At 40.1% G+C, this 12,206-nt stretch overlaps 1 non-coding gene across 1 annotated transcript; it reads right to left on the bottom strand.

Annotated features, from left to right (window-relative positions):
• Positions 1-11,801: 11,801 nt before the first annotated feature.
• On the bottom strand, positions 11,802-12,000 carry LOC148015908 (U2 spliceosomal RNA). Its single transcript, XR_015688201.1, has one exon. It is a non-coding gene; the product is annotated as a U2 spliceosomal RNA (small nuclear RNA).
• Between the last annotated feature and the right edge of the window lie 206 nt (positions 12,001-12,206).

Raw genomic sequence — 12,206 nt, 5'->3', positions numbered from 1 at the left:
TTTATTTATAAGAAGCCCAACTCTTCCACAATGAGGATATTGTAATGAACTGACCTTAGTACCTTAGATATTATATAATATTTAGTGATAAAAGTAATCAAAGATGTTGCATACTTTGTTGCACATTAGTAAATTCAAGAGTAATAATGTTTGGGAGTGTCAAAGTCCTTGCCTTTATTGATTCTTTTGAGATATTAATAGGGATTTTTGATGGAAAATCATGAAGACTGAAATTTGACATCTTTAAGTTTCTCAAAAATGTGAAATGAAATGGGAGAATTGTAGAGCTTACCAACACAATCACAATAGTTCAAATAGATCTTAATTTCAAGTTATGGATCAAAACTTATGGTTGTTTCAAGTTTTGTCTAGTGTGCAAGAATTGTTACGTGTGAGTTGCATGCACGTGCAAAAAGGCTGCAGTTTTTTTTAATTGGAATCCTAAAATTTTAAAAACGTGGATATTCTCAAATTAAGTAAAATCTCTTGAGAAACACTCAAATTAGGTAGCTTTTAAGATTTGATCATTGATGATATAAGCTGCAAATGCTAAAAGCAACCCCCCTCTCCCCTCCCCTCCCCAATTGGCATAAACTAGGTAGCAAGTTGATTTCCTTTTCTTGTGCTTTGATGCGTTCAAGATGAGTACAAAGAAGCTTCTTGAATGAGTGCTATAGCCAAGTACAAAGCATGTGGCTAATTTCAACATTAGAGCTTGTTGAAAATAAGAGAGAGACCTCCAATATATAGGTATGGGGCTTGGCTAACATGGAAAGTAGAGGCTACAATGATAAGTATTTTCTAAAATGACAAGTGTAGAGACAACCATCTCTTTCAAAGTGACACATGTCCCATCGTAGATGCCACATGTCAATCTTCTAGAGAAAGAAGCTTCTAAGCCTTTTCTCTAAAAATCTCTCGAATAGTTAAGAATTTTAGATCGTTGTTGAAGACAAATTTGTTACTTACAAAATTAAGGATCCTTCGATGTGAACATAATTTTCATTTTAGTAACATCCTAAAAAATTAGCCTCCTAAATTTTAGGAGTCACCAAATATAGAGTCTATAGAGCTTGATTGTATAGATTCACTAGTTCATGGTTTGTTTCTTTAATCATGAGCATTTGATTTCACTTTTTAGTCAATGTGACTACCCGACTTTAAAAAATTGTTAGTCATCTGAACTTTTTGGTTAATTAAACTACGAATAAAGTTTAAATTTGTCATGGACATCTTGTCAATGACAACCCAAGTAGAATTACAAGTCATTTTTGCCATTGGCCACTAAACATTCAAATAATACAAACCGCCTTTCAAGGTATATGAACATTGAACTAATTTGAATCATTGAGCCAATACATCTTAATAATAGTTGATCTACAAAAAGTTGGTTACACTAAGTTGTGGTGCAGCTCTAGTGATAGCCAGAGTGTAGCTAATGATGCCACATGTGAGCTATGGCAACACTATAGAAACAAGTTCTTTACCATGAGTACCTTATCTATATCTTGGAGGATCCAACTTCATTCAAGGAATATCTTTTTGGAGATGACCACTTTTGCAAGTTTTATAAAAGTAGTTACCCTAGCTTTAGCTCCCCACTCCCTCTATGCACCTTGCACACTCACTCTTAACTCTATGCATTACTTAGTCTATGGCCTCCCCCCCTCTCTCTCTCTCTCTCTCTCGCTTAGTCCCAATCACTCCTACACTTAGTGCTCACTTCTACAAATAGTTATATTCTAGGCTTGTGCTAGCCTTTCTCTAGATTCATTCTAGCAAAACCCCTAGTCTTGCCATGGCTTTTCCTTAGAACCTCTCTAAGGGAACCATGGTCAAGAAAAGAGAGAAAACTACTTGGTGGAAACCCAAGACATACTCAACACTACTACCCAAACACATATTTTCCTATGCAAACATTGACTCTGTTCACATAGACAAAGCATCTACAAGTTGTTGGTTGCAAAACGCAACCTTGTAGATGTTAGCTTCACCATCCGGAGTAGCTACACAACAAGAGACAATATCTTCTTGTGTATGCTTCATATAATAGTGCCATTTGAATAGTATCCCTCATGGAGATTGTTCACTTGTCCAGCACCCTTTTACGAAGATGATTATGATCATGCAATGCAAAGGGGGGGTATAACAAGAAGGGTGCTAGGTAGAGATTACCATTATGTAAAAGCCAAACTAGCCTAGAATACCTTAAGGGTGCCTAACTGTGTGACCACCATCACGTATGGCCAAAAAAATGTTCCTAAACTTGCCCAAATACCTACTTTGATTGGCACAGATAAAGATGTCAGAGATGTTCAGAACTAATCTTTTCTTGACTTCTTCAATGGCTTGGTGTTCCTTCCAAGATGGATAGCAGTGGAACATGTCCTTTTCTCTGCATGGTCCAATGCAAGAGGAGCTAAAATTTTAGTCGGATGGCTATGTTCTCTTAGATGTTCTTCACTTCTATTCTCTCAAAATTTTTTAATTTAGAAAGTGCCAAAAAGAGGAAGAGAAGTTGGATGCAAAAATAAAAAGAAGCATGAGCATCAACCCATAAGTACAAAGCATAACTTCAACAATTTATTTTTGTTATTATCTTCTATTATTTTAAATCTAACAACTACAAAAAATTTCATTATAAATGTGAGTGGTGGGACTTCTCCCGTAATGATTCATAAAGTAATATAGAAAAGTCAACCAAAGGCCAAGGCTTGAGAGCTAGATATTACACTCACATGGAATCGACCAAATAGTTTAGTGGAACAACAACAAACCTATCATTAATTAAAAGTTACATGTAAGATTCCAAAAGAGATAAAGAAAGGTTAAGTTCTTGTGTGAAAATTTGCATAACTCTCTTTTGCCATCTCCTTCTCTCTGCTCCATCTAATAGCAGTTGAGCTTGAGTGAGGGTGAAGAAGTGAGCATGTGAGACTTGTTGAGCTTGAGGGTGCAAGGGCTTCTCTTGCTCTCTTGAGTACTCTCTTCTATCTTCACCTTATTCTCTTGCTTGGTCATGTCTTTGGGGACAATGGATCAAGAGGAGACAAAACATGCACAGCGCAACAAGTGACCCTCAAAGTTTCCTTCCTTACAATCCAAACTATTATGGCAAAGATTGAGGCATCAATGAGTGCTCGTTGAGCACTCTCCTCACACTCTCTTATCTCTTCTCTCTTGCATCCTTGTAGTAGTACAAGTGGAGAGTATGAGAAGCATAGATGTTAAGAAATCAAGATGAGATATAGGTGAGCTATTGAGTATGTGGCTTGTATGTGAAACACACACACACACACACACACACACAAAGTCCACCCTTAAAACAAGATTGCAATTGCATTTGTTGTTAAAAGCTCTGATTAGGGGTGAATTATTTGGCCCATGTAATCATCACTAGTAACTGGTAACCATGAAATAAGTTGCAATGCATTTTACAATTCCCATTAATGTAATTCTAGTGTAAATGGGCATTTTTTGAAACTTTCAAGGTGTAGTCACCATTATTAAGCAACATCCATGGCCATAAATAATGGGACTTGGTGATGTATTGAAGTTCAAAATAGACAACACATGGATTTTTTCAAGAAAGCACATTTGCAATATAAGTAGACTAGACATTAGGACAAAAGTGAAGCGAAAGGAGCCATGTAAGAAGATGATTAATTTCTTAATCACATGCAAACTAAATTAAAAAAGGGGAAGAAGGCCATCTTGTTAATTTTGCTAAGTTCCATTTAACTTTAGTGTTGCATCATCATTAAATAACAGGGATGCCTCTATCTTTTCTCTCTCTTTCCTTTCCTTTTGTCTTTATTAGTTCCATTCCCATAAAGTTCAATTGAGACCTACAAAGTTACCTAGCCAATTCTTAGAAATGTTTAGGATATTTGGGATTAGGATGTATATTCACATGTAGTTGTTTATTTGAGGCCTTGCATATCTTGTGGCATGTTAGGAGACAAACCCAATGCATGCTAAGGTAGGGGCCTTTCAAATGGAATGAAACTACCTTTAGCATCCTATTGAGTTTAGATACCTCAAACATGCCTATTTTGGTGGGCTTATTGTGATATTTATGTTAAGGAAAGTTTACAATTGATAGTACAAATGGATCATAAGAAATTATTAGTAATGGTGATGCATTTCAAGTTTAAAAAATTTCTTGGCTTAAGAAAGAATGATATGCAATTGTGCAGAGTGGGTGGAGATGAGATGATAATGTATTGATACACTACAATAACTTGTTTGAAAGCAAGCATCTCCTAGTTAAACCTTTCAACACAAATTCGACACTATATGATTTCTACGTGAGTTGCTTTTTCCTTTACTACTCCAAAATGAAAAACATAGGTTGGTGCATAAAAATGAAAAACTTTCAATTGGCTAGTGCATGAAATTTATTGTAAAGGGACATAAAATGAAGACATTGGATGCATCTACTCTTGATGTAATGAAGAGAAAGTGAATTTTAAAAAGAAGTTTTAATTACATAACCAAATGAATTCTTAAGAATTTAATAGAATGAAAAGTGCATCCTCTTAGACAAAGAGAATGGATTGTCTATTTCCATGCTTGAGAATCTCACTTACTAGTATGCTCCACATTTTTTGGAGACTCATAGTCCTCCCCCCTCTAGTTGTCCCAAAGTGTACTCCACACACACACACACACACACACACACACTCTCTCTCTCTCTCTCTCTCTCTCTCTCTCTCTCTCTCTCTCTCTCTCTCTCTCTCTCTCTCTCTCTCTCTCTCTCTCTCTCTCTCTCTCTCTCTCTATATATATATATATATATATATATATATATATATATATATATGTGTGTGTGTGTGTGTGTGTGTGTGTGTGTGTGTGTGTGTGTGTGTGTGTGTGTGTGTGTGTGTGTGTGTGTGTGTGTGTGTGTGTGTGTGTGTGTGTGTGTGTGTGTGTGTGTGTGTGTGTGTGTGTGTGTGTGTGTGTGTGTGTGTGTGTGTGTGTGTGTGTGCGCGCGCACGCGCGCGTGTGCGTGTGCATGTACAGGTGCGCGTGTACGTGCGTGCGTGCGTGTGTGTGTAAGGGTTTTTTTCTTTAAAGAGAGCGAATTGAGAGGGGGGTTTGTAGACCTAACTACCATGAAAAATAACCATGGCATGTGGCACAATGGACATCTTGAGATATGGTGCAATTGATGATTGCTATACCATGTTAGAAGGATGTTGTGGTCTCCAGTGTGTGGAGAATTTAAATTGTAAGGTGAAAGCCCAATTCTAAGCAAAGCCACATAGTATGGTTCATATTGACCATGCCTTGTGGAGCTTGTTAAAATAGAACACACTTGTAAAATGGCTTAAAGCTAGAAGGACACACAATCCATAATCAGCCACACTACATGGCATTGTTTTATTTTCTAATCAAAAGTGAAGAAAAACAGAAATAACTTTACATTGCGAGCTACTTTCCCGAGGGACCTAAGTTGCATTGTACACATGTACAACTATGTACATGCAATAAATATGGGCACTTATAGAGAGAGGGTTAAAAAATATGAGGTGTACGATGGCCCCCATGTTGGCAAACCAGGTCATCGCACCAATATAGATTCCAAAAAATCTAATCTAACTGGTGATTGAATATCTATTGGACATGGTACACTAATTATTTTGAAAAGAAAAAGGTTCAATTATAAAATTTCTCTTATAAAATACACGATACTCCAACTCTACAATTCACATGAGAGTGCTACATAGATGAGTACATTTGGCTTTGCAATAGCTAGAGTCATTAGCATGATGCTAGTGGATATTCCACCAATTCTAGAGTCACCACCTCACGGTAGGTGGGGACATAGCACATCAAACCCTATAAAGGTCCACAAGGCTTTTAAGGCAAAGGAGACATGCCGGAAGGGAAGTGCAAAAGGTAAGCCATCAAAAAAGGCACCCTTGGGAAACAAAGACAAAGGACAATGGAAAAAACCTTCCAAGGGGAAGATCTCAATTGGGGACAATGACATAGAGCAAAAGGGGCCACATGTCCAAATAGAATCCCAACAAGTATGTCTAATCAACAAGGTGTGGAGCAAACAAAGAAAACTCCCAAGATGAGTTCAAGGGGCAATCCTACTAGGAATGGGTAAGCTAATAAACAACAGTGAGTCTAAAGAGCACTCATGCTAGGGAGGGACAGGGCAATTAGTAAGGTGGGGACCAAAGAACCATGATGAGTCCCGGGAACACTACTATGAAAGAGCAACATGGCAACCACACCCCCACCAAAAAGCTTAAAAGAACTCCTACCAAGGAGGGAGAAGTGGCATTGCCAAGAAGGGAAATATTGGCTTTGTCAAAATTTAAAGAGGATCTTGTACATTGATCTATCCCAAACACAACAAGAACACAGAATTGTAGTGAAATTGTGATAGTCTTGATCGTAGAATAATGTATGCATCTAAGCTTCACCCAGTCACAGATAAATCGACACAACTTACGTAAGAATCCAAGTTAGCTTGAGCCTGGGTATCCATGGCCACCTCCTTTAGCTCCAATTGGCCCATCTTTGCCCCCACATCCTACATCAGCTCTAGTGATTGCTCATGTTCCTATTCCATTTCTAGTTCCTAAACTTTCCCAAACACCTACTTTGATTGACCCAGATAAAGATGCCAGAGGTGTTCAAAACTAATCTTTTCTTGACTTATTCAACGACTTGGTGTTCCTTCCAACATGGGTAACAGTGGAACATGTCATTTTCTCTGTATGATCCAATGCAGAAGGAGCTCAATTTTCAACCACATGGCTATGTTCTCTTAGATATTCTTCACTTCTACTCTCTCAAAATTTGTTACTTTATCTGGAAATGTTTCATCTAACCTTTGAGGGTTATTAGGCAACAAAGAAGTACCTTTCATATGAGTTATGCAACTATCTTGACATAACTTCTCCCACTACCATTTTAAAAGCTCTTTTAAGTCTCTTTATACCCGAATGGAGACAAGCCACAAAGGTGGAGCTTGGTTCTAATGCTTAGAATCATGGTTCAGGGTCTCAGTGGATAGACCCTCTCATCAGTAGGTTTATTTGGCGTGAAGTGGATCTTCAAAGCAACATTCCACTCCAATGGTACCTTGGACAGGTACAAGAACCACTTGGTGACAAAAGTCCGTGTGCAACAAGAGGGCGTTGATGACACTAAGTCGATCGCAATTATGGTAATATGATTACCATCAAATTGGTGTTAGCTCTCATGTCACATCATCATCAGCCCATGTCAAGAACTCCATCCTAATTTCAAAGATTCAATAGGAAGATTATGCAAGCAACCCAATGGATTTTTCATTCTATGCCATTAGAAACATGTCTACCACTTGCAATGGTGGCATGAAGCAAGCCCCTCAAGCATGATTCTAGTGCAACTCTCTTTGCTTCCTCACAAGGATTCCACTTGGAAGCATCTCTCTCTCTCTTTTCAGCTAATCCTTTTCTTTTATTTATTATTATGTAAGTAACTGGTCTCATTACCACAAGTTCAGATATAGCTCATGTCATGCATCAACTACACTATCTTCAAGATGACTGGATTGGGCCAACGTGTCAAAAGCTAAAACCAGAAGGGGATATTCAAGAGTATGAAGGTGCCCACTCTTTGGTAGCTCCTATTTTGGAATAGGGTAAGGCATGTGACTAAACTACTGATCTAGTTGAGAACTCGAGTCCAAACCACCAAATTCTTCACTAGTAAACGAGCATGGGTCACAACAAAGAGCTTAATTACTTGATGCAATGGTATTTGATTTAGGATGCGAAAAGATGAACAAAAGCAGCTTCTTTGAAGAGAGATTTGCTATTGCAAATGTACAGGGTCAATAATTGCAAGCATAAAAAATGCAAGTGCACATGAGCAAACACTTTCATGAGCCGTCAGTTCAGGCAGCAGTATGAATTGCTAGCATGGAAAAGCAACATGACCAAACCTCCACTCTCCTCACACTCTCTTATCTCTTCTATCTTGCATCCTTGTAGTAGTACAAGTGGAGTATGAGAAGCATAGATGTTAAGAAATCTAGATGAGATATGGGTGTGCGTATGTGGCTTGTATGTGGAAACACTTGAAGGAAAAGGCGGTTTGTCAAGTCCCCAATTGTGAGCTTGTGTGTTTGAGGATAAGTGACCTACCAAGCATATGCTTGTGAAAATGACCCTTTAAGATAGCAATGATGATACTTCACTAGCCACTTTCCAATATAGGTTGTTTTCTCTAAGATGACAAGAGGCACATCTGCTAAATCTACCCTTGAACATCTCCCTATGCACACTGCGGCTTGAAGACTTCCAGGGCGTGGGTTAAAGTACTTGAAACAATAGGGAACTAATTTCCACCTTCATGCTTAAAAAGAAATGGAGAAGTTAGAGTAGCCACTTCCTTAGAAGAGTAAGGACAAGGGGTCACATGGTACCTATACCAGTCTCGCACCCTACAGAATCCTCCTAAACCTTCTTCTTCGATTGCCTCCTAGACCCTGACCATGATGGAAAGGGAGGCTACTTTGGCGAGAGCTGAGTACATAGATTTGAAGCTTAAAGGGGAGAAGGCACAATTGTAGTGAAATTGTGCTAGTCTAGATCATAGAATCATGCATGCATCTAAGCTTCACTCCGGTCACAAAGAAGTTGGCACAACTTGAGCAAGAATCTGAATCATCCTGAGCCTCAATATCCATGGCCACCTCCTCTGGATCCAATTGGTCCAGCTTTGTCCCCCCACCTCCTACATTAGCTCTAGGTTGCTCCTACTGTTCCATTTCTAGTTCCTAAACTTGCCCGAATACCTACTTTGATTGACCCAAATAAAGATGCCAGAGATGTTCAGAACTAATATTTTCTTGACTTCTTCAATGACTCGGTGTTCCTCCAAGATAGGTAACAGTGGAACACGTCATTTTCTCTGCATAGTCCGATGCAAGAGGAGCTCAAATTTTAGCCAGATGGCTATGTTTTCTTAGATATTCTTCACTTCTGTTCTCTCAAAATTTTTTAATTTAAAGGTTTCATCTAACCTTTGAGGGCTATTAGGCAACAAACGAGTGCCTTTCATATGAGTCATGCAGCTACCTTGACATAACTTTTCCCACTGCCATTTTAAAGGCTCTTTTAAGTCTATTTATACTTGAATGGAGATAGGCCATGGAGGTGGAGCTTGGTTTTGATGCTTAGAATCATGGTTGGGTCTTACTGGATAGACCCTCTCATCAGCAGATTTATTTGGCGTGAAGTGGATCTTCAAGGTGACATTCCACTCCAATGGTACCTTGGACAGGTACAAGAACCACTTGGTGATCAAAGGCCATGTGCAACAAGAGGGCATTGATGACGCTAAGACGATCGCAGTTATGGTAATATGACTACCATCAGATTGGTGTTAGCTCTTGTGTCACATCCTCATCAACCCATGTCAAGAATGCCATCCTCAATTCAAAGATTCAGTAGGAAGATTATGCAAGTGACCCAAGGGATTTCTCATTCTATAGCATTAGAAACATGTCTACCACTTGCAATGGTGGCATGAAGCAAGCCCCTCAAGCATGATACTAGTGTAAATCTCTTTTCTTCCTCACAAGAATTCCACTTGGATGCAACTCTCTCTCTCTCTCTCTCTCTCTTCAGGTAATCCTTTTCTTTTCTTTATTATTTTGTAAGTGACTAATCTCATTATCACAAGTTCATATAGCTGATGTCATGCATCAACTACACTACCTTCAAGATGACTAGATTGGGTCAACTATCAAGAGCACAAGCAGCGTCGTTCGGAGTCAACTAGTGTTGCCCACAACTGGCAGTTGGTTGGTCTCCTTTTTACTACCCAACACCAAGGTGGATGTTTCCTTCTCAACACACACATGGAGGCAGTTCTCCCCTTCTATTGGACAGACTCATTACTATGCGGGTATCTGAGTGCTCGGCTATCTCAAAAGTGCTTCATCCCTTGCCATTCACTACTACACCGGCACTACTTTATATATCCACACAAACTCAGATTAAGCCAACAACATCGAGAAGATACAAATGGAGGATACTACTTCAACCTTGGCTCAAACCTTGTTTACCTCCATTGCAAACAACTCATAAAACCATAGCAAAGGAAAAGTACCAGGCTGGCTTATAACCATGTTATTTCCGAGCTTCATATCTTCACAAGCTTCCTCGAGAATTCGCACATGCACAGGAGCAACGCACTATGATCTACTCCCATGGCCAAAGTGTTATTGCTCAAAGTTCATGATCCTCTTGCTTGCAAGCAAATTGAGTTGGTGGCAACACTCAGATTGGAGTATGTCGCTGCTCGAGACAATGCAGCAAATGCTTGTACCGAAAGCATTACCCCTGAGCACAACCCACGCGATCTACTGTAAAGAGTTCTACTAGATCGACATGACTGGTGTCTTTGTTGTTGTTCTCAAAAACATCCCTGACAATGACCTCTTGACAATACAAAGGTCCTCGCATTTTGCAATGTAATATGGGTAAGTAATCCCCTTCCTAGTGCATGACTGTAAACTTGGCAAGGTTAGGAAGCTTGTTTTGAACATTGATGGTGGCCAACAAGACACTCGAATCCAGAAGCTTTCAGCTGATCCGAGAAATGAATAGGCCTTTGCACTTGATTAAGCATGTGAGGCCCTTCAATTCTAAAAGGCGCAAGTTGGTCCTCCGAGTGATAGCATCAAAGGTTATTCGTCCCAGCATATTTGTCCTTTGTGATACGTCCAAAGAGATTGGTACTTTTGTGTTCACCTATTAAGCAATCACCTTGAAATAGTGGAAATGAGTGTTGAGGGCAGCTAGGGTGGCTTGATTTGCGATCTCGCACTTCTGGATGGCTATGGCATCACTTTGTCAATCCGCAGCTTCTCTTTGATCATGCCCCACTCTTAGGTTTGACAGATCTCTTCCAAATAAAACCGTTGCTATTGTTCTATTTGATAGCAGCAGATGAAGGGCTCTAGAGAACCCGATGTGAGGGAGTTCTCGGGCAAAATTAGCTATAGCTCTAGAGAGAGAAAGTGGTAAGAAGAGAAAATGCAACGTCGGAGTGGCAATGCTACAAAACAAAGGCTGAGACAAAGCCACCTGCTGGCTACTAGAGAATAAGTAAGCAGTTCTCTACCTTACACTGCACAAAGCTACCTTGACCCCGAGTGCAGTTGTCAACATACACCTAGGCTAGCAAAGATAGTGTTGCCCTAAACTGGGACACATTCTCAACAAGTTAAGAGGCTTCAAATGTGCAGCACTTTGCTGTCACATACAAGCATAAAGAAAACTGATGACGTGTCTGAAACTAAAACAAGAAGGGGACATTCAAGACTATGAAGGTGCCTCCTATTTTGTTGGAGTAAGGTAAGGCATGCGACTAGACTGGAAAGCTCGAGTCCAAACCACTAGATTCTTCACTAGTAAAAGCATGCATGGGTCACGAGTAAGGTAAGGCATGCGACTAGACTGGAAAGCTCGAGTCCAAACCACTAGATTCTTCACTAGTAAAAGCATGCATGGGTCACGACAAAGAGCTCAATTACTTGATGCATTGGTATTTGACAGGGATAGGCTACTGCAAATGTTCAAGGTCAATAACAATAAGCATAAAACGGGCAAGTGCAGTGAGAGCTCATGGAAGCACAGGTGTTTAATGCCAATCTCCGGCCGACGGAAGCGCAAGCAACGTGGCAGTGAGCGTATTAACGAGAATCTGCGGCTCAAACGCTCCACCGGCAAGGCTGGTTACGCACCTTCGCCAATCCGTTTTCCATTCAAGATCTGTGAAGGGGGTGCGCCAAGCGCTCCGAGATAGTGCAATACGGAGGCGACGCGCGCAGCCCCGGGCAGCAAGCTGCCGGGTGGGGCTGCCCCCGTGAGAAAAATTAGGTTAATATCGTAGTGACCCGATGGGTCACGTATCAGATATTAAACTGATAAGAACAGATACTACACTTGATCTTAGCCAAAAGGCCGAGAAAGGTATGATCACCCTTAGCTCCGACCCTTCCTTTTATACTACCCTTCTTTCTCTCTAGGCGCTCTCTCTCTTCCGTGTCTCACGCTGCTTCTCTCGCCAAGGCTGTGCCTACGGGACAGTCGCCGGGGTCATTCATTGTATTCGTCCAATCTCAACCCCAGACCTTTTCCAATGACTCGCGTTACTTGTCCATTTTGCCTCGGCTTAACTTA

Source organism: Lygodium microphyllum, chromosome 23, assembly GCF_053477565.2.
Source record: "Lygodium microphyllum isolate KBCC chromosome 23, Lygodium_microphyllum_v1.1.10, whole genome shotgun sequence".
Lineage (NCBI taxonomy): Eukaryota > Viridiplantae > Streptophyta > Polypodiopsida > Schizaeales > Lygodiaceae > Lygodium > Lygodium microphyllum.
Note: the sequence above shows the minus strand (reverse complement) of the source record. Positions and strands in the feature narration are given on the sequence as shown.